Below are 19325 nucleotides of genomic sequence, written 5' to 3' on the forward strand. Positions count from 1 at the left end.
GTGACCTCTTTGGTTTATTCTCTTCTGTTTCTCTGCTTGGAATCTTTTACCATTTTATTGTCCTCCAAACTATAAAATATTAGATATTTTGCACAGATTTTCTGTTTGTCTTAAGTATGATGGGTAGTGCAAATTAAATTCACCTTTTCTGCCATTGTCAGAGGCAGAGTCCCAGGAGTATGTTCTTTTAAATTGCTTTTTCTTTGTAGCTGGCTTGCAAAATTGAGTAGGTATTTTGCATTGATCTTACATGCTGCAAGTTTGCTCAATTCATTAACCTTAGCTTTTTACATGCACCTTCTTTTGGATTTCTATGTAGATAACCATATCACTAGCAACTAGTGGAAGATTTCATTCTTTCCAAGTTTTATACCTTATATTTCTTTTTCTTTCCTTGTACTAGGCAAGAATCTCTAATATAATGAATAGAAAATCTTAATAGTGGACATTTGTTTCCTGATTTTAAAGGATATCCTTTAATGTTTTTCCAATAAGCCAAATATTAACCTTATGAGATTAAGGAAGTGCCTTTCTGTTTCAAATTTGGTAAGAGATTTTTAAAATCAAATGGTTTTGAATTTTATTGGAGCTTATTTTGAATCTATTAAACCAATCACACGGTCTCTCTGTTTGAATCTGTTACTGAGATTAGTTACATTACTAGAGTTTTCTAATCTTGAACCAGTTTTGCACCTTTGAACAAATTCAGCTTGACCATGGTGCAGTGTCATTTCCATACCTTTCTCGATTTGGCTTGCTGCTGTTTTATTGAGAAGCTTTCACACCTATTCTCCTAGGTGGCCTGGAATTTTCTTTCTTATAATGTTTGTGTCTAGTTTTGGCATCCAGTGTATAAGCCTCATAAAACAAGTTGGCAAGTGTTTCCTGGTGTCCTGTCTTTGCAAGAACTAGCACAAGCTTGGAATTACCTGTTCCTTGAATACTCAGGAAACCTCTCTCCTAAGCCATTTGAGCCTTGTGTGTTCTTTGAGGGAAGATTGTAACCACTGATTTAGTTTATAGTCGGGATATCCAGTCATTAAGGAGTCCTGCTGTGGGAGTACCTGCTGCGCTGACCTTTGGAGGCCTCTATTTTAAGATCTGCCATGCTCTGTCTCCTCCACCTCCCTCAGGTAAAATCCTCAGGGGCTGCAGCGCCTCCTAGCGGCTGCTAAGGTGACTGCTCACCCACAACTTGGGGAGCCAGATAGGCCCTGTCTGAGGCTGCGGATTTGGTCAAGAGGGAAGTGAAAGGACAGGGAAGGACAAGCAGGGGCCGTGGAGGGCTGACTGGTGGATGAGAGGTCTGCTAGGCATAGCTGGGGGTGAGTAGCAGGTAATGGTCCTTGTGTTAGCTTTCTGTCAGCGTGACCAAAAACCTGAGATAAATAACCAAGAGGAGGAAAGATTTACTTCTGCTTGTGGTTTCAGAGGTTACAGTCCACGGTTGGTTGGTTCCATTGCTTTAGGCCTGTGGCCAGGCCGAACCATCATGGTGGAAGGGCATGGCAGGGGAAAGCTGCTCACTTCATGATGGCCAGGAAATAGGGAAAGAACTAGGGAGGAAGGGGTTGGGGCGGGATACAGTCCCTAAGGTCATGGGTCATGGGTCCTGCCCTTATGACCCATGCCTGTCAACTAAGCCTTCTTAAGTGTCGATCACCTCCCAGTGCTACCAAATCATTACTTCATGAATTGATGAATTTACCAATGAAGCTGCAGCCTTGTGATCCAGTAACTTTCTGAAAGCCCCACCTCTGAACACCTGTGACATTTGAGGAACAGTTTCAATCTAAATCATAGCAGTCCTGGAGGCTAATGGCTTTGATACTTAGTTACTAAATCAGGGACATCCAGGGAAAGGGAAAGGGGAAGTTGCAGGCCACGAGGTGAGGTGCCTTTAGCGGGTCTGGGCTCAGTGCTGCAGTTCTTCATGGAAAGGTAAGGAGGAGTTTTCAAAATCTCAGTGTGTGTTACAGATGTTTTACTTTGTACCAGCTCTGACCACTGGATATACATTTCTAGATTGACAGTTATTTTCTTTCAGCTGTTTGAAGGCTAGAATGTACCCCCAAATCCTCCTATGTTCAGTGGTGGGGCTTTTGGATCGTGGGCATGCTGTACTATCAGCAGATGAATCTACTGAAGAGTTCAGAGATGGTTGGAAGAGGTTGGTCACTGGGGGCCTGACCCAGAAGGGTGTGTCTCTCCCTCTGGAGCTCCTTCCTTCTCTCTCTGTGTCCTGACTGCCATGCTGTGAGCAGCACTCCTCTGCCAGACCCTTCCTTCCACTGTGCCCTTCCTGCCTTGAGCCAGCTGACTATAGACTGAATCCTCTAAAATCCTGAGCCAAAGTAAATCTCTCTTCCCTTAAATAGTAAGCATTGGGTATTTTGTCCCAGCAGTGAGAAAACAGCTGAGACAGGCCCTGCCTTTATTATTTGTGAAAAATTAGCTATTAGTGAAATAGCATATTATGTATGCATAATTTGCATTTTCTAACAACTTTTCAGATTTTTTTGTTTTCTTTTCTGGTGTTATATGTTCATGACACATCTGTTACTTCTATTTATCCTGCTTGGGCTTCCTGATCTGAGTGAGAACTGAAATCTTTGATCAGTATGAGAAAGTTGTCAGATACAGACTTTTGAATGTTGCCCTTCCCCACTCTCTCAGTTACCTCCTTCTAGGTTGTATATTATGTCTTCTCAGTGTTTTCTCATATTTATTCCTGGTTTCTTCATTATGCTTTCTAATTTCTTTAGATCTAAATTCCACATTATTGATTCTCTCATCAGTCATTGCTAATATATATGTAGCTTTCCAGTTTTAAAAATTCTGTTTGGTCCTTTTCCAGAAATATCTGGGCAACTTTGGTAGTCTCTTATTTCTTCATCATGCTTTCAGTAATCTTTTATTCCTTTGAAATCTTTACAAAATTTTATTAGCATATGTTTGTAATACATATTAAATACATTCACGGTGGGAAATAGGGACATATATAAGATTTCTTTGAAATCTTAAACATTATTTATTTAAAGTTTTATGTAATAATTCCAAACTTTACAGTGCTTTTGGGTCTTCTGTGATTTATTCTTTACTGATTTGCATTAATATCCTCTGTGATTGCAGATTTTGTTTTTCCTATAAGGTCTGATTCTTGGAGAAATCTTTGAAGTTCAGAATTTGAAATGCTTGGGTCAGGGACCTCTTTAAGCTAGATCTTCATGTTGAGGTTTAGTAGAATTGTGTAAGTAGTGTGACTTCCATACCTCACCATCTTATCATGAGTTTGTGTTAACAATTCCGAGGTAAAGATTGTCCCACTCCTACCAGTCTGCCAGAGTCAAGGACAACAACAGCAAGAGGAAGATTATCGCCTGCTTTCTTGTGGGGAGGGAAGCACAGAGGTTCCGCCTCACTCACAGTGGTGTCATCTCGAGACTCCTCAGTGGGGCCTTGGTCTCTTACCTGATCTCCTGTATTTTTAGAGCCTGAAATTTGCAGCTTCCTAGCATGCCAAAGGAAGTACCATTAATCCATCAATCCAGCAAATATATACTGAGCAACTGCTTTGTGCCACACACTATTCTAGGAGCAGGGAATATAGTAGTAAACAAAACAGATAAAGTCTGTTGTCTGTGGCCTTACATTCTACTGGATACTTGAAAAGTTAGTGATGAGCAGCCTCAGCTTCACCTTCAGCCACAAAAACTCTCTATTGAAGTCACATAAGAAAGAGCTTTCTTCCCCAGCAGATCATCCTTGTATTTCTACCCTCCAGCACTGGGCCCACAGATGGTGGCTTTGTAGATGGAATTCAGGCTCTAAATGTCTAACGGTTTTGGGTGTTCCCCATCTCCATCTGAAATATATATACTTGGAAATAAAACAATAAAAATTTTAAAGAAACTATGGATAAAAGTGTTGATCCAAATTTATATTTTTCCTGACATGATCACATTCCTATGAAACATGAAATCCTTCCCTACCACTACCTGACCATTGTGATTCATGTATTGGTTCTTGCTTTGCAGGTCCTATAAGCACAACTTACTACAGTAAGTCCCTGACTTACTAACATTCTGTTCTGGGAGAACATTTGGAAGTTGGATTTGTTCATATATCTGACAAAATGAGTCTTACACACCTGTGAAAGTTTGCATCGTGAATGTTCATAAGTGGAGGATTTCCTCCATGCCCATTGGGTAGTCCAGCACTGGTAGGCACTCACACACATTTGTTAATCATTTAAAAAGTTTTATTTATTTACTTTTATTTGTTTTGTGGTACTAGGGATTGAACTGAGGGGCTCAAGTGTGCTAGGCAAGTGCACTCCTACTCAGCTATCTCCTCACCCCAGAAGGGTTTTAGAAGGGACTGAAAGTGGTATCTATCCAGTTTTATCTTAAACTGAAAGATCTTGTATCACCTTCGAGACAAATTCAGCATCATATTTTCATAAAAGCCTATCTTTGCTTGAAATACTGGCTACCTTTTGTGTGTTCAATCATTGTAATATATTGAGTTTTTATTGCCTCCTCCTGTTCTCTTAACCACTTATTAAAATTACTCTTGCAAAATCTCAAGGAGCCACTGCTTTACTAGGGGAAGAGGCACTCTTTCCAAAACAGTTTGTATAGAGAGCGAAGTGCCTCTGTTATTTCTGTCTCTGCTTTCTGTCCAGTTCGGCTGCCTTATCATGGTGTCAGCCATGTTCTAAAAATCCTCTTTTTTGCCTGGGTATTTTACTTTTCTTATCAATTTTCAGTCTTCCTGCTTTCTCAGAATGCTGCTTTAGTATTCTCTTACTGTTGCTTAATAACTGTGGTCTCAGGTAGTGGGCAGGCCTTCCTCTCCCGTCCTCTCCTGAGGATGCCCTCTTAGGTCTCACTGCATTGAAGTAAGGGGCCGTGCTCCTTCACATAGCTCCAGTCACCTGGCAGGATGAGCCAGGCTAGCCGGAGAAGGAACCAAAAGAGTCAGAGGTCAGTTGACCTGAATCCTTTGGAATGACCAACATTTCTAACTTCAGGTGTTGGCCATTACTGTTTTCTTTCTAGGTGGTAGGAAGTAGAAGAAGCCAGACTTCTGGTTAGAAACTTCCTTGCTGGAAGCTGGGGTACTTCCTTCAGTGAACCATGTTTCAGAATCACAGTGGAATGGCAGTTTGGCCATTACTACTGATATTGAGATGCAATTGCCTGAGAAATCCTTAGTTTTCATCCATTCAGTTCATCTTTGGTAGGGAAATCACCCCACCCCACCCCCACCGCCATGCACACACATACACACTGGACTGTGCTATCTTCAGATGCAACATATGAGGTTTGTGGGATAAGTGATAGCTGGAAAAAGATTTCTTAAACTTGAGTGGTACTTACAAATCTTCAAAAAAAAATCCATTCACCCATATTGACTATGCAATATTTTGATTTAACTAATATATACCAACCCAAAACTTGTTGTGTGCTCCTTATATGAGTTATATAGACACATATTTATATGGTTATAAAACTAAAATGAAATTGGCTAATTATATAAGCAATGCTGTATGAAATGGATAATAATCACACTTATAAAGATTATCTGATTTTCAAGGCAGAGTCTAAGTATCAAGCTCATTTCCTTACTGCAGAGGCGGTATCACTCTGATCTCATCTAGTTTATAGGCGAGAAACTGAAGCACACAGGTCACTTAGCTATTAAATATCAAAGCTGTGCTTTAGAGCCTGGCAGCTTGTTTTCAGAGAATGTGCATTTACCAGTTCTGCTAAACTGCCTCTTTCCATGACAGCAAATTGCATTAAAGTGACAGCATTGATCTGTCTACATTAATGTGCAGGTAGCTGCCTTCACTGGGGAGAAAGGTTGGTTCATACCACGTTGATTCTTCTGATTTAGAAGATGGTGGACTGCCATGAGTCATTATCATATAATAATCCCTCCTTGTCATTATTTTTTCTCCTTAAAAATGTTTGCATTACAAATTTATTGTCAATTTAGTTTTTGCTTTAGTACAAGACTTTAAAAAATTGATAAGAGAAAGGTGTGTTTGGAGGGATTCCAAAACCATTTCCAATATGAAATAGATTCCATATTCTATACCTAGTGCTTCAGGTTCTTTTGACCTGAGAGGTTTGTAAGATAGCTTAATTCTCCTACCATTTCCCTTATGAAGAAGCCTTCTTGGTGGTGGTACCAGCCTTCTGTGGGTATCAACATGTTCATGAACATAGATGCTAAAGGTGAGGAGGGCAGCATGGGCATACTGTTATTAGATTGCTATGCACAGGCTCCAGAGTTTGCTGATGTTAAAAAGTTTCAATTACTTTGAGATGAAAATAATTTGAAAATTCTTTATAAAGTGCTCTTTCAAAAATGCATTCACAGGAAGGAGTCTAATGGTCTTCAGTTTAAAAACCACTGGGCTCCAATGTGTTTTACAGGCTGGAATTTAATCTGATGCCAAAAGGAAAGTGAGTGAGATGAGCAGGCTGCAGCATACAGTGGCAAGGAGAGGTGTGGAAACGGTGTGGAATGCTCCATGGGGAAGATCAAGTGCTCTTAGCTCCGCCAGTGGTCTCTTATGGCAGTTACATTTGCTTGGGGTTATTGTTATTCTGTGCATGGGTTTCCAGAGTGTTGTTGCTGAAAGCTGGCGTCATTGGTATTAATTTATGTAAATCTATGGGCATACTGCCTCAGTATTTATCACTGGTGCCCACACTTAAATGTTCTCTGTAAGAAAGAGGTGTTGACTGTGCAGAGTGTCCACTATGGGATGGGCTGGCCCACACATTTCCTGCTTGCCTTCTTACTCCTGGCTCATAGCACCTCACAGGGGTATGCACACAGTTACAGCTCAATGCCTTCAAGCTGAGCAAGAGATGCCACTAAGGCCCCTTGAGTCTGGAGAGGGGATTTTAGTGCCTCCAGGGCATGATGTAGTTTCAAGGATTATGTAAATATAATACAATGAATTAATGCCCATGAAGGAAAATTTCTGAAAGGTGACCTGTGAACAATGACAGAATGATTTTTTTGATCAATGAATTACTCTCCTTTCCCCCTTTTCCTTGTCCCTTTCTGAGTCAGGGACACTGGGCATTTGGACTTTGCTCTAATAGGCACTTCTTTGTGAGTGTTCTAACCTCTTCCCAGTACCAGCCCAGGAGGGTCTGGTGTCGGTAGCACTCCAAGCAGGATTGCATTAGTGAGGAGGCCAGTCATCCCCTCTGCCTGTCCTCTCAGGACATGGGTGAGAGGCTTCTGCAACCTCTGAGGAGCTACCTTGCAAGGTTCCCCTGGAGCTCATTATTGGGAAAGGAAATTTTTCCTAATCATTTTTGGACCACATTGGATTAGCCTAATAAAAAACCGGAAGAAAGGAAGAGTAGGTCAACAGCAAGGAGCTACAGAGACAGAGCACCCACATGAGAATGCAAGGCCCGGTTTCCTTTACAACAAAGAATAGTTGTAGACCTTTCTCTTTGCTTCTATATTATTAAGGACCTAAAGAAACATACTTCTAGTTCTGTTTTTAAGGAGTGTGATGTGGAGGTGCCTATATTTGCATTTACTTTTCAACCAGTGTAGGGTGCACTGATGCTCTCTGTCCTCTCAGCTCTGGGACCTTTGTGTTTGGTAGTGTGTTTCCATGGTAACAGGAAGATGCACTCTCCTGCAGATGTGCCTGTTAATGGGATTTTCCATTCTCAGTATTAGGAGGGAAGTGGAGAGTGAGAAGGATATCAGTTAATTATTTTATTTTGTGATGTGTTTCTTGAGTGGCAATGAAATAAAGGCATCATTGGCTTTGTATGCATGGGTAAAACATTATTGATTTACATTGTGCTTCAAAAAGTTTTTTTTTTAAGCTTAGTTTAAACTTTCCAACACTTAAGTCTATACTGGAGTTTATTTATGGGATGGAGGCCTGTTTTGGAGGGGGGTGTGTTGGTGATAAACACAGGACCTCATGCATGCTATGCAAATGCTCTACCACTGAAGCCACACTAGCAGCCCACAACCCACACTACCAGACATTTACCTTCTGCTCATTAGATGACATCAGTTAATGTAGTATTGTTTTGTATAGAACATTATTTCTTTAGATGGAGTAAGGCTTTTTGGAAAGAAAAAGTGGTTTTGTGGTAGTGTTTAAGGATCTCCTCTGTATCTTAACGTCCCAGAGCTTATTTACCTCATTTTTCATCATTCTCAGCATTATCTAGCTTTTTTTTTGGTACCAGGGGTTGAACTCAGGTCCTTCCGCTTGCAAGGCAGGTGGCAGAACCACTGAGCTAAATCCTCAGCCCCAGCATTATCTAGCTTTAAAAACTGTTTACTGATTGTTGTAGTAGATTGCTTGCCATTTTGGTAAATCTAGGTTTAAAATTTTATAATCAGAGCCAGGAAAATTACCCCAAATCAGTGCCAGTTGGTGTGGCTTTATGGAATAATTAGTTCTATTTCTAAGCAGTTTATCTTTTTATGCTTCTCTAGTCTAAATTAAAAACAACAGTTAAACCTTTGAACTTGAGTGTATTAAAAATAGCTTTGCTGAAGCATTTCTCTTCTTAACAGAGTGAAGTTATGGAAGAGAAGACCCATTAAAGAGGGTTCGTGTGCCGAGAACTTCAGAAGGGCAAGAATGAAATACAGCCAGGAGTGAAAACCATCTACTAAAGATATTCTTGGTGTCTTAGAGTATCGGTCAACAACAGGGTGGTCAATACATTTTAAAATTAATTACAGCTTTAAAAGCTCTACATCAGTTATGTTCCACTACAATCTGAAGAGGAGCCAGTCCTTGGTGATCTCTTGGGTACTGGGATCCATAGCGGTGACCAAACAAATCTCTGGGAAGTTTTTCATGAGAAATCCATGAAGCTACATAAGAACGTTTTGGTTGTGACCAAGACAGAGATCTGTGATTTCTGCTTGCAGTCGCACTGCAGGAGGCAGTGGCCATCTCTGGGGACAGCCAAGGCTACTTGTAATCCACGGCAGGCAGCAACCCTTAAAGGTAAGGCAGTCCGTTCAGAAACGTCACCATGGTGCTGCAAGAAGTATGCTTGCAGATGGTAAATGGCGTCAGTGGATATCCATATGACTGTGTACACATAGTGTGTGTGTGTGTGTGTGTGCATCTGTGAGCACATGTGCAGAAATGTGTGCTGTGTGTGTTTACACACACAGTTTAACTGCTATGACTGACAGTCGATTTCTCTGGAACTACATATTTAGTAACCACTAGCTATTTACAGTCTTCAGAAACAAAATTTTCTTACCCTCAGTAAAATGCAGACACTTATCTTGCACTGTGACATCTGCATTGAGGTTATCGATGTTCTGTCTCCACTCACACCTAAGGACATCTTCCTTCCTTCATCTGTCACTCTGCATGCTTTTGTCCAGTGCAGGGACAGCAAGATCACAGCCTGCTGAGAAGATGGTAGCTCTGTCTGGAGTTGAATTACTGCTGAGCTGTGTTTCCTGAGATATGCACCTTAGCGGCCCTGACCCCAGCCTCTACTTCTTTAAAAGATTTATACTCAGAAGTTGCCCTATGCCTCTTGCCATCCTAAAATTTCATAGTAATTGCAGAATCTGAAGGAAATAAAGATCTTTCTCTCAAGTTATTTAAGCTCTAGAACTGCCAGTCACTTATAGCAACAACATATCAATACAAAGGACATCACTATATTGCATTTTACAAAAATATTTCAGAAATCCATGCATGGACTGACTCACATGTTGCCTTGTTCCTCTCACTCACTTAGAAATAAGCTCTGAACATAAGGACCTCTGTAGAAGTTCTTAGGGCTCTTAGAAAAATGATGACTTAAATTAGCTACAAGAAAAAAGGAATTAAAAATCACCTTGAATTACTTTATTAAATTCATAGCCGCTTTTTGTTGCTTTTAAAATATTTTGTGGGTATCATTTAAAAAATTGCTCAAATTTTCTATTGAAAGAAATACAGCCACTTAAAGGACTTTGAATTGAAGCAGAATTATTCAATGGGGAAAAGGTTAATTTATATCAAATGAAAAGCAAAGACATCAAGAAAGGAATGCATGGGTAGGAGAGTCAAGGAGGGGTGAGAGGTGATTCACTCGGTTTTAGTGATGATACAGTTTCAGTATTAATCAAAGCATCCTATATATTACTATATTATATATTGTTATTATATTAGAATGAGTATGCCTAAAGGTTTTTGGGAAAGGTAGTGGTGTACTTTGCTGAGCAGTTTTAGATGGTAGGAGCTTTCAGAAAGCATTGGCAACATGCATCAATAACTCTACCTTTTCATCTTACAATTCTGCTTTTAGAAACTGATGCTAAGCCAAAGTATAAATAGGCAAAAATATTTACGTGCAAAAGATATTTAACGTTACACCAGTTTAAAACATCAATTGGTCCTCTTCTGTTTTACTGTGTTCCTTTCCAGCTAGGTTCCACCATGGGTGATTACAGTAATAGTTTGGAAAATGCCTTCATTCTTCTTGCCTGCTTTTCTTTCTTCTCACTCCCCTGGGTAACCCTAACACAAACAAACCCCACTATCGCTGTGCTCTCTTTTGTTTCCTAGCCTTTTGAGAAAGAATCACAAGCAGAATAGGCAGCGCCATAAATTGATGATTTCTAGCCTCACACACTGTCCACTGATGTGCTTCTTACAGTGGCCAAGCCCCTACTCTTGGGCATTGGAGGCCCAGCCTGCTCTCTTCATGAAACATCCAAGACCTGCCTTTGGCCCCTGCAGCAGCATGGTCTCCGTGTTTCTTTCCTTATTTTCAGGTGTTGGCACCTTCTCTTTGGCCTGGCCTTTAAGTTTTCTATTTCTTTAGATCCCAGCCTGGGGCTTTCCTCTCTTCTCTGTGCTCCTGTGCTCTGTACATACCCCAGCTTTTACTGTAGCCTTCATGATGCTGATATCCAAGTGTGTACACATCCTGAGCCCAGCCTCTCCCCACAGCCTCCGACTCCAGTACCAAACCCTTACAACAGCCACCCTGCCTCCTCCTGGTGTCACAAACTCTCATCACGTCCTCCAGGTCCTCCGGGTCCTCTGGGTCCTCCGGGTCTACCCTTCTCTTTTTAAAACAAATGCAGATTCCACACAAGGAAAACAACTTTCTTCAACATATTGTGAATTTCCTTTTGGGTAAATTATAGGTGTCTGTGAAAACAACTACTTATAAATGTTAGAAAATACCTTAGAGCAAGCAAAGAAACAAACAAACAAAAGCTCCAAGAACTTTCATATCCAAATTTGTGACTTGGGATGTTTGCAGTTTTCTTAAGCTTCTAGTTTAACAAATGTAAATGTTAGAAAATACAAACATGGATCACTGTTAAGAACTAGTAGTATACCTACTGATAACTTGCATATTATTTGAAAATAAAAAATGTAAATCCTTGCCAATTTCCTAGGCTGTTACATAGATTTAGACAAACAGAGAGCACCTCAGATGAGAGAGTGGCTGTTTCTCAGAGGAATTGGTTTGCAGATGTTCCCATTTGCAGAAATTCACCTGGGATCAGGAGCATTAGTGCTGATATTCCACTTATGAATATGTATTTTACAAACACCCCAAACCAGGAAAAGTACCTGCCTCTATTTTTGTGTGTTTTTCCTTAGGGAGGAACAGAGACTACATGTAAACACTGAAGAGACAGATTCGCTTTTGAAAAGTAGAGCAGGTCCAAATTGTGAGGGAGAAGCAATTTGAGTCTTTCTTATCCCTGGGCAGCATGAGACTACCTTTGTAACATCCACAGAGAGTTACAAACTTCTTCCCACGAAAACAAAGCAACATTAGAGAAAAACCCCAGCAAAATCAGGGTAGCTGTTATATTTTCATTTCTTTCAACTGAAGAAACAAAGTAACAAAATGTTATCATGAATTTGAAATTTAAGAAATTCATTCTTTCTCTTGGTTTTCTTCTATATTCATCTTTTGTTGTTGTTGTTGTATATGTCTTTTGATATGTCACCTCAGATTCTTTGTGGGAAGTGTATAAATGGTAATGGTAATGAGAAAATTAGTAATTGTATTGGATAAGTTATTTTTAATGGATTATAAATGCTTTAAAGCTATACCTGAACACACTTTTAAGAAAACAGAAGGTAGAAGGATTTTAATGAAAAACAGCAACCCATTTGGTGCCTCTATCTGATCTTTCAAATTTTCATTTTTCTGCAGGAACTCTTCTTTTTTTTGGTACTGGGGATTGAACTCTTTTTAACTAATAGAGGTATTTATTTTACAGCTTATTTCCATACCTTTATATGTAACAGTTTTATATTGCTACTTCTTTTGCTACAGCTTTGCTGTTACTCAATGCCTGCAGTTTTAATTATGATATATTGCTTGATAGCCTTGCTTGTTATTTTCTCTTTTGCTCTCCTGTGAATGTTTGTTTCTTGCCCTCTCCCAGCTCTCAATAAAGAAACAACACAGTTTCAGCTAGATCAATATTTAATATTATTTGGCTATAAAATGCTATTTACAGATGAGGCAGAGGTATACCATTACTTTTTCTTTCTTATCAAATACTTCATTTTACATGTAGTCAATACTTGTTCTTTACTTACTTGTTTTATATGCTTATCACCAATTCAATCTGAAATTCTCTGTCGGTTACCAAATTTAGTAAGTCACATTAAGATCCATCAAGTCATCTTGATGAAATTTTTCCTGTTACCTTTCAACTTGTACTAAACTCTCCTATTTGCTCTCAAGTCCTGCTTCATAGTTTTCCCCTTGGGGATTCCTTGTATCATTCTTCCTACAGATTTCCTAAGCTTCTTTATTGTGTAAGATTACCTGATTTTTAATTCCTTTGTTTTCCTGTTTCTTAACTCCTTTGTTTTGGTGGAATATTTCCTTTGGTAGTTTTCTGAGAAAGAGGTATTGGAGGAAAGGTCCCCCTCCCATGTTATATTGTCGGTAAATGGTAAATGTTTTTATTTCACTCTGACATTCAATCAGTAGTTTATAGATACAGAATTTTAGGTTAGAATTTTTTCCTGTGTAGGTTTGATTTCTGGTCACCAGAGAAGCCCTCCTAATTCTTAGTCTTTTGTGAGAAAAATTAATTATTTGTTTTTAGGCTCTTGCCTATTGTTCTGAAATTTCACAGTGAGGGTTCTGGAGGTTACTATTCATCCATTATACTTAGATTTTTGTGTGTCTTTCAGTATGAAAACTTTCAACTATGGGAAATTACTTTGTATTATATTTTGGTTAGTTTCCCTTCCCCCACTGACCTACTAAACTTTTCTAATTTTCTATTTCTCTTTTCCATCTCCTTGTCTTTTTGTTTGCTAAAGATTTCTTCTTCACTGAGCTTTTCATTTCTATTACCATATTTTTGATTTTTTGGGCTCCTTTTTCTTCTCTGCATACTTTATAGTAGTGTCTTATATTTGTTTCAGGGTGCAATACATTCCTATCTCTTTGAAAGTATTAATTTTATTGTTTGAAGACTGTTTTCTACTTGCTTTGCATCTGTAAGTTTCCTTCTTTTTCTCTGATCTCCAGTGTTCATATGGGAACCTTTCTTCAGGTGTTGGGTAATCTGTTTGTCTGCTCATTTTAAAAAATGGATTGGAAGCTTCAAGTCTGTGTGTGGGGCTGGTCCTCGTAGTCTTTGCTCTAAGTCCACCTGCTCATATTAGTACCTCGGACTTTCTCCTGGCTGAGTATGAATTTCTGAAGTCCTCATTTCTAATCTTATTCCTCTGATGTCTTTATCCAGTTTCCAGCAGCTTTGGGGTGGGTAAGCACATATTCCACGCGTAAACTTTTAATTCTGCTCAGTTGCATGGTGTGGTTTCCATTAAGTTCCTTCAATGTAAAGAAAAGGAGAAAACTCTCTAAGCTATAAATTTGTTATGGTCCCCCATCCAGCTTGCATAGTGGAGGTCTCTGGAGGGAGCTAGACAGACCTTTTGGGCAGTCCGGCGTGACCTGGGAGCAAGGTCAGGAGTCTGGCCAGGGTTTCCCTTTCTGATTGGAGATGTGGACAGGATGAGAGTTTGCTTCGAAGAAGACTGTGTGAACCTTGCCCTGATGCCAGAGCGGAGAGCACTCACACTCTCATCAGCCTGCCCAGAGGGAAAGGAGGGCAAGGAAGGCGAAGGATTGCGAGCAGTTAGCAGCCAAACGTCAGGAAGTGGGGCCAGAATCCTCCCTGCAGGAATGCTCTGGACAGGAGGCAGAACACTTACAGAAGGGCAGTCTGAGGTAGAGAAAAAATTGAAAACCTTCAGTTCTCCTTTGCACAGCTAATGGTGAGGCCAGCAGTGTGTAGGTGATTTTATTGCTAGGAGAGCTTGGAAGATGCCCTTAAACCAGTGCTCCTCAGAGGGGGGCAGATCACTAGGAGCATCAGCAGCTTTGGGGAACTGGCTACAAATGCAGATTCTCAGGCCACACTTCAGGCCTGCTGAGTCAAGGCCCTGGGGTGGGGCCCTGCATGTCAGTTTTAGCAAGCCTCCCAGGAGTGTCCATGCACGCCCAAATTCAAGGACATGGACCCCCCAAGTGCAGACAGGGCTGGCAGGGGCCTGGGGAACTAAATGGTGTGGCATAATGGACATGATGCAGGGTTAGAACTTCTGGATTTTCCACTGGCATGTCGAAAAGTCAGGGGGACAGGTTATTGTGCTTGGGAAGGGAAGCCACAGGGGAAGCTTCCCAGAGAGAGGAGAGGAGGCCAGCAACAGGCAGAAGGCTGGGGTGTGGGAGGAGGAGAGAGGGCAGCATTTCCAAGAGACAAGGGTGCTCAGGAATTCTTTACAGCAGTGAGGTGGCTGCTCCTGGAGGTGCTCCGTGTGGCTCCACCCCTCCTGCAGGTGGTCTCCAGGAGAACCCAGTGGTGCTAAGGGCCAAGCAATAGTGTAGAGGAGAAGAGACTGTAGAAACCCACCATTGCTATGTGCAGACAGGGCTTCCTGTTCCATATATTTGGATCTTAATTGCAGCATCATAATCTGTGCACCTGCTGCACATCAGGCACTGTTGTGACCTTCCCTAACTCCATCACCCCACAGTTGGATGAAGTGTGTTCACTCTGTTGCTGTTCAGAGGTGAAGACGTAGTAAGGTAGGTTGCAGATGGCAGTGCCAGGGCCACCCCCCTCCGACTCAGCATGTGCCCTCATGGCCCCATCTCTGCTGCCTCACTGGGGGGCCGGGACCTCCTCAGGTAGACTGTTCACCCCTCAAAGGCAGAGGCCATGCCTTACATGAACTCCTCAAAAGATGGAGCAGCAAGTGGCGAGCTTCAGTGAGCACCAAGTGTTTGTGTGAGTGGAATTGATTATGGAAGTTTCTCCTTTAAATTATTGCTTTTCCTGAGGTGATAGTTTATTTTCATCAGTTGAAAACACAGTCTCAGAATCAGATTTGCCTAAGTCCTGACCAAACACAAGGTAAGAATCAAGGGTTAGCTGGTACCCTGACCTAGTTCCCAGGGCTTGCCCTGTGCGGCCACCTCCCGGTTCATGCTGAGCAGTGGGCACTGAATAAGCCCATGGCGTGGCTGTTCCTCCCAGAGGCCAAGAGTGAAGTGGCAAGGCTGGCTGTCAGCTAACAGAACTCAGGCAGCCTCGCACCAGGAGCTGCAGCTGCATGGCCATCACTGGAAACACAATTACTCTTCCTACCTTTTTTTTTTTCTTTTGAAGCCAAGTGTGAGTTGTGTGAGGAAAGGTTTGAACAAATGTGTCTATGTTCTCAGATCCCTCCCTGCTGGGCTGCTCAAGGGGAATGGGACAGAAATGCCTGGTGCTGCTGGAGGAGGTGGCCAGCCCCAGGTGCGGAGATGTGTGTCTAGCACACTGCGTTCTGTCACATGGTGACTGAGGGCTGCGTCATAGCTGTGCCTTTCCATTTGTTTCCTCTTGCTACAATGCACCCGCCTCAGAGCTTTGTACATTACCTAGATTATTTGTACATGAGAAAAATGTTTTTCTTAAGAGCCATTTATTTTTGAAAAGTAGAGCGTGGGTCTCAAATTATCTGCCAGCAGAATGCATAGCAGCATTTTCTGGAATTTTCCAAGTAGTTTAGAAGAGAAAAGAAATATTATACTTCTTCTATGATTATTTATTCTAACCTGAATAGACTTTGCCTCATACAAAGCCCATGAAAAGACACACACACACACACACACACACACACACACACACACACACATAATAAATTGGTTTGGGGTATAGCTCAGTGGCAAGTACTTGCCTAGCATATATGAGACCTAGGTTCAATTCCCAGCACTGAAAAAAAATCCTCAAATATTTATTGCAGGTCATGAATTAGGTACAGGGTTGGGGATAGAAAGAAGATGGGCCTGGCCCTGCTGTGATGAATTTACCCAGAGCACAGGCCAGCGCCTCCTCTACCAGTCACACTCCTCTGTTAGAGATCCTAGCAGATCTGCTAATATTTTTTTGCTTATAGGGCACAGGGCTATCTTTGACACCTAGGTATGTTCTCCCTGCCCTGCCCTGTGAGGTTTATGGCTTGTAGCTTGCGCAGCAGTCTGGCACTTTGCAAGGTTGTGTAGTCCCGGCTGTGCCTCTGCACCATTGCCCCCCACCACGGTGTCAAGATGAGTTTTGCCAGTTGTTGATTTTATTTATTCTGTGTTGACGACAACACAGGCATTATACTGAGATTCATGAACGACAACACAGACATTATACTGAGATTCATGAAGGAGGTTGCCTCACTTTTATTCCCATGTACTAACTACAGAAGATAAAAGTAAAACAAAAATAAGAAGCAAAAGTCAATTATAAATACAAGATGATAATGTACTAAAAATTAAATGATTGTGAAGATGCATTCTTCAATGTCAGAGATGGAACCATACACATAGTGGAAACATTCTAAAATGTGAACATTTCCACTCATTCAGTTACATAGGCTTTGGACACTTGATGAGCTATTTAACTTCTCAGAGCCCCTTAAAAAGGAAAGTAGCCCGTGGCCTAGCTACATCCTTGTGTCGTCACAAGAATGAATGGTAGATAAAAATGTATCTGCAGGTGCAAGGCTGTCTCTGTCACAAGCACCAGGGCTCACAGTCATGGAAGAGCTTCTCAGGAAGGCAATCCTGAGCTCGGCTCACTTGGAATTCCATGCATCAGACCAGACATGAAGCAGGAGCCGTGTTTTATAATCCTTTCTGCCTCCAATGAAGCATGCTGGTCTGAGCTCCATTATTTTTGGAATGAATGAAACAATACACAAAATTGAGAAATCTAGAGAAAAATTGAATGTACATTGATCTAAGCTCTCAACTTCTCCAAATTAGCAAATATGTTCTGGGAACACTTACCATGCTCCATAAGCTAGGCACCAGTGTCATCACTGGGCAAGGGACAGTAGCCCATGCCTTGAAAGAGTGCAGCATGCTTGAGGGGAAGGACATTTCGAAATGATCTAAAAGGTGCTAAGAGTTATGAGGAGACTCCCTGGGGCATAAGGAGGAGTTTGATGGTTGCCAGTTCTGTCTCAGTCACCTTGTTGTCCCTGGCACAAAATACTAGACACCTGCAGGAGGTCCAGAGGAGGAGGGGTTTATGTTGGCTCGCAGTTTCAGCCTATGTTTAGCAGGCATAAACACAGAATGACATGGCGAGGGGCAGAGATACAGAAAGGAAGAGCTGGGGACAGTGAGCAGCCTCCCCATGCAGGCCTCCTCCTGACATCGGGTTGGCAAGGAGCCCGTCACGAACCTCACAGCAGCAATCAGCCCCCCATCATCTAACCAGCTTCCAAATGCGGACTTCCAGTGGGACACTCCAGGCAGGTCCAGACCATGGCAATGACTGATTTATTCGTGAATACACAGGACACATGTGCGCAAACCTACCTCTCCAGGAAGTTTTTAGAATAAAAGTTGACAGAAGATTATGATTTGCATAGATTGTTTATTCCTGTTTATTCCTGTTTATTCCTGTTTATTCCTGTTCTAGTAGAGACATGTTTGTAGATTCTCTGTGGTGTTTATTTACATGGCCTAATGCTCAATATTCAAAGGATGCTCTTGCCCAGGTAACAGTTATGGGCATTGGTAACGTATGGTTTGGATTTGTGAGTATTTATCAAATGTTACCGAGTGTGAGGAGAGAGCTGGCCCTGCCTGTAGGGGCCATGTCCAGCGCAGGAACCATGAGGTACGCATGGAAATGTGCACTGGAAATGTGACAAATCCCAAGGGAGATGTGCTATAGCTGACCATATGCCCTGGGTTTTGAAGACAGTATAAAATATATTTTATATTAATTATTTTTGTTTATTTGTATTTGTACATGTTTGCAGATCATAAGGATTGCATTCACTATGGGACTTGGTACATGTATGTGACATCTCTTAATTATGTTTCCATTCCCTATCCTGAACATCCCTCCCTGCTCCTTCCATATGTTGGTCCCCTTCCCATTTGCAAAAGCTCTGTTTTCATTTTTCCCTTTCTTTTTAAAAATCACCTCCCTCCTCCCTCCCTTCCTCGCTTCCCCTCTCATTTGAAAAAGATCTCCCTACTTCTTATTATTTTTCTCTTCCCTGAACATAGGCTGGGACCAGCCCTCAAAAGACTCAACTTGGAAAGGGGAGGTGGGAGAGATTCAAGGGTGGAGAGGAGATGAGTGCCTGGAGGAGACAGGATGTCCTGAGTGAAGTGTGCGAATCATGAGGCAGGCAGACACCTTCTCGCAGTTTCCCACCGTGCAATTCACATTGGGTGTCACTTATGCAGAATATTATCATTTTCCTATGTTATGGCTGTGTCTAGATGTCCCCCCAAAGCCTCATGCTGTCATGGTGGGGGAGCTTTGCAGAGGTGGCTGGCTCTAGAGTGTGTGATACTGGGATCCAGGTGTGTGATCACTAAATCACTCATTGGTTTGGCTTAGTTCTGGCTAGGATTACAGGTGTGAATGCTACACCTTTCAGGTAGCCTGCATAAAATATAAGGGACAGAAAGAGGGTTGATGTGCCCTCACCTACTTGCTTGCTGTGGACTATTTCTCACCCCTCTGCTGTGCCACCCTGCGTTGGAGCCAACCAACTGTGGACTGCAACCTCTACAAACTGTGAGCCAAATAAAATTTTTTCCCTTTAACTTTGGGTGTCAATTATTTTGTCTCAGCAACAGGAAAAGTAACTAAGACATCTTGTTATCAGGATGACAAGATTTTTCTTAGGAACACTCTATTATCATGTTTGCACTATCTCAGGGCACCACCAGACAGTGCTGTGTTCTAGGCTTGCAAGGCTGGCTAACTGGTTCCTCAGC

The sequence above is a fragment of the Heterocephalus glaber genome, unplaced genomic scaffold (assembly GCF_053883595.1).
Source record: "Heterocephalus glaber isolate CG9 unplaced genomic scaffold, H.glaber_assembly_v1.0 deba00001610, whole genome shotgun sequence".
NCBI lineage: Eukaryota > Metazoa > Chordata > Mammalia > Rodentia > Bathyergidae > Heterocephalus > Heterocephalus glaber.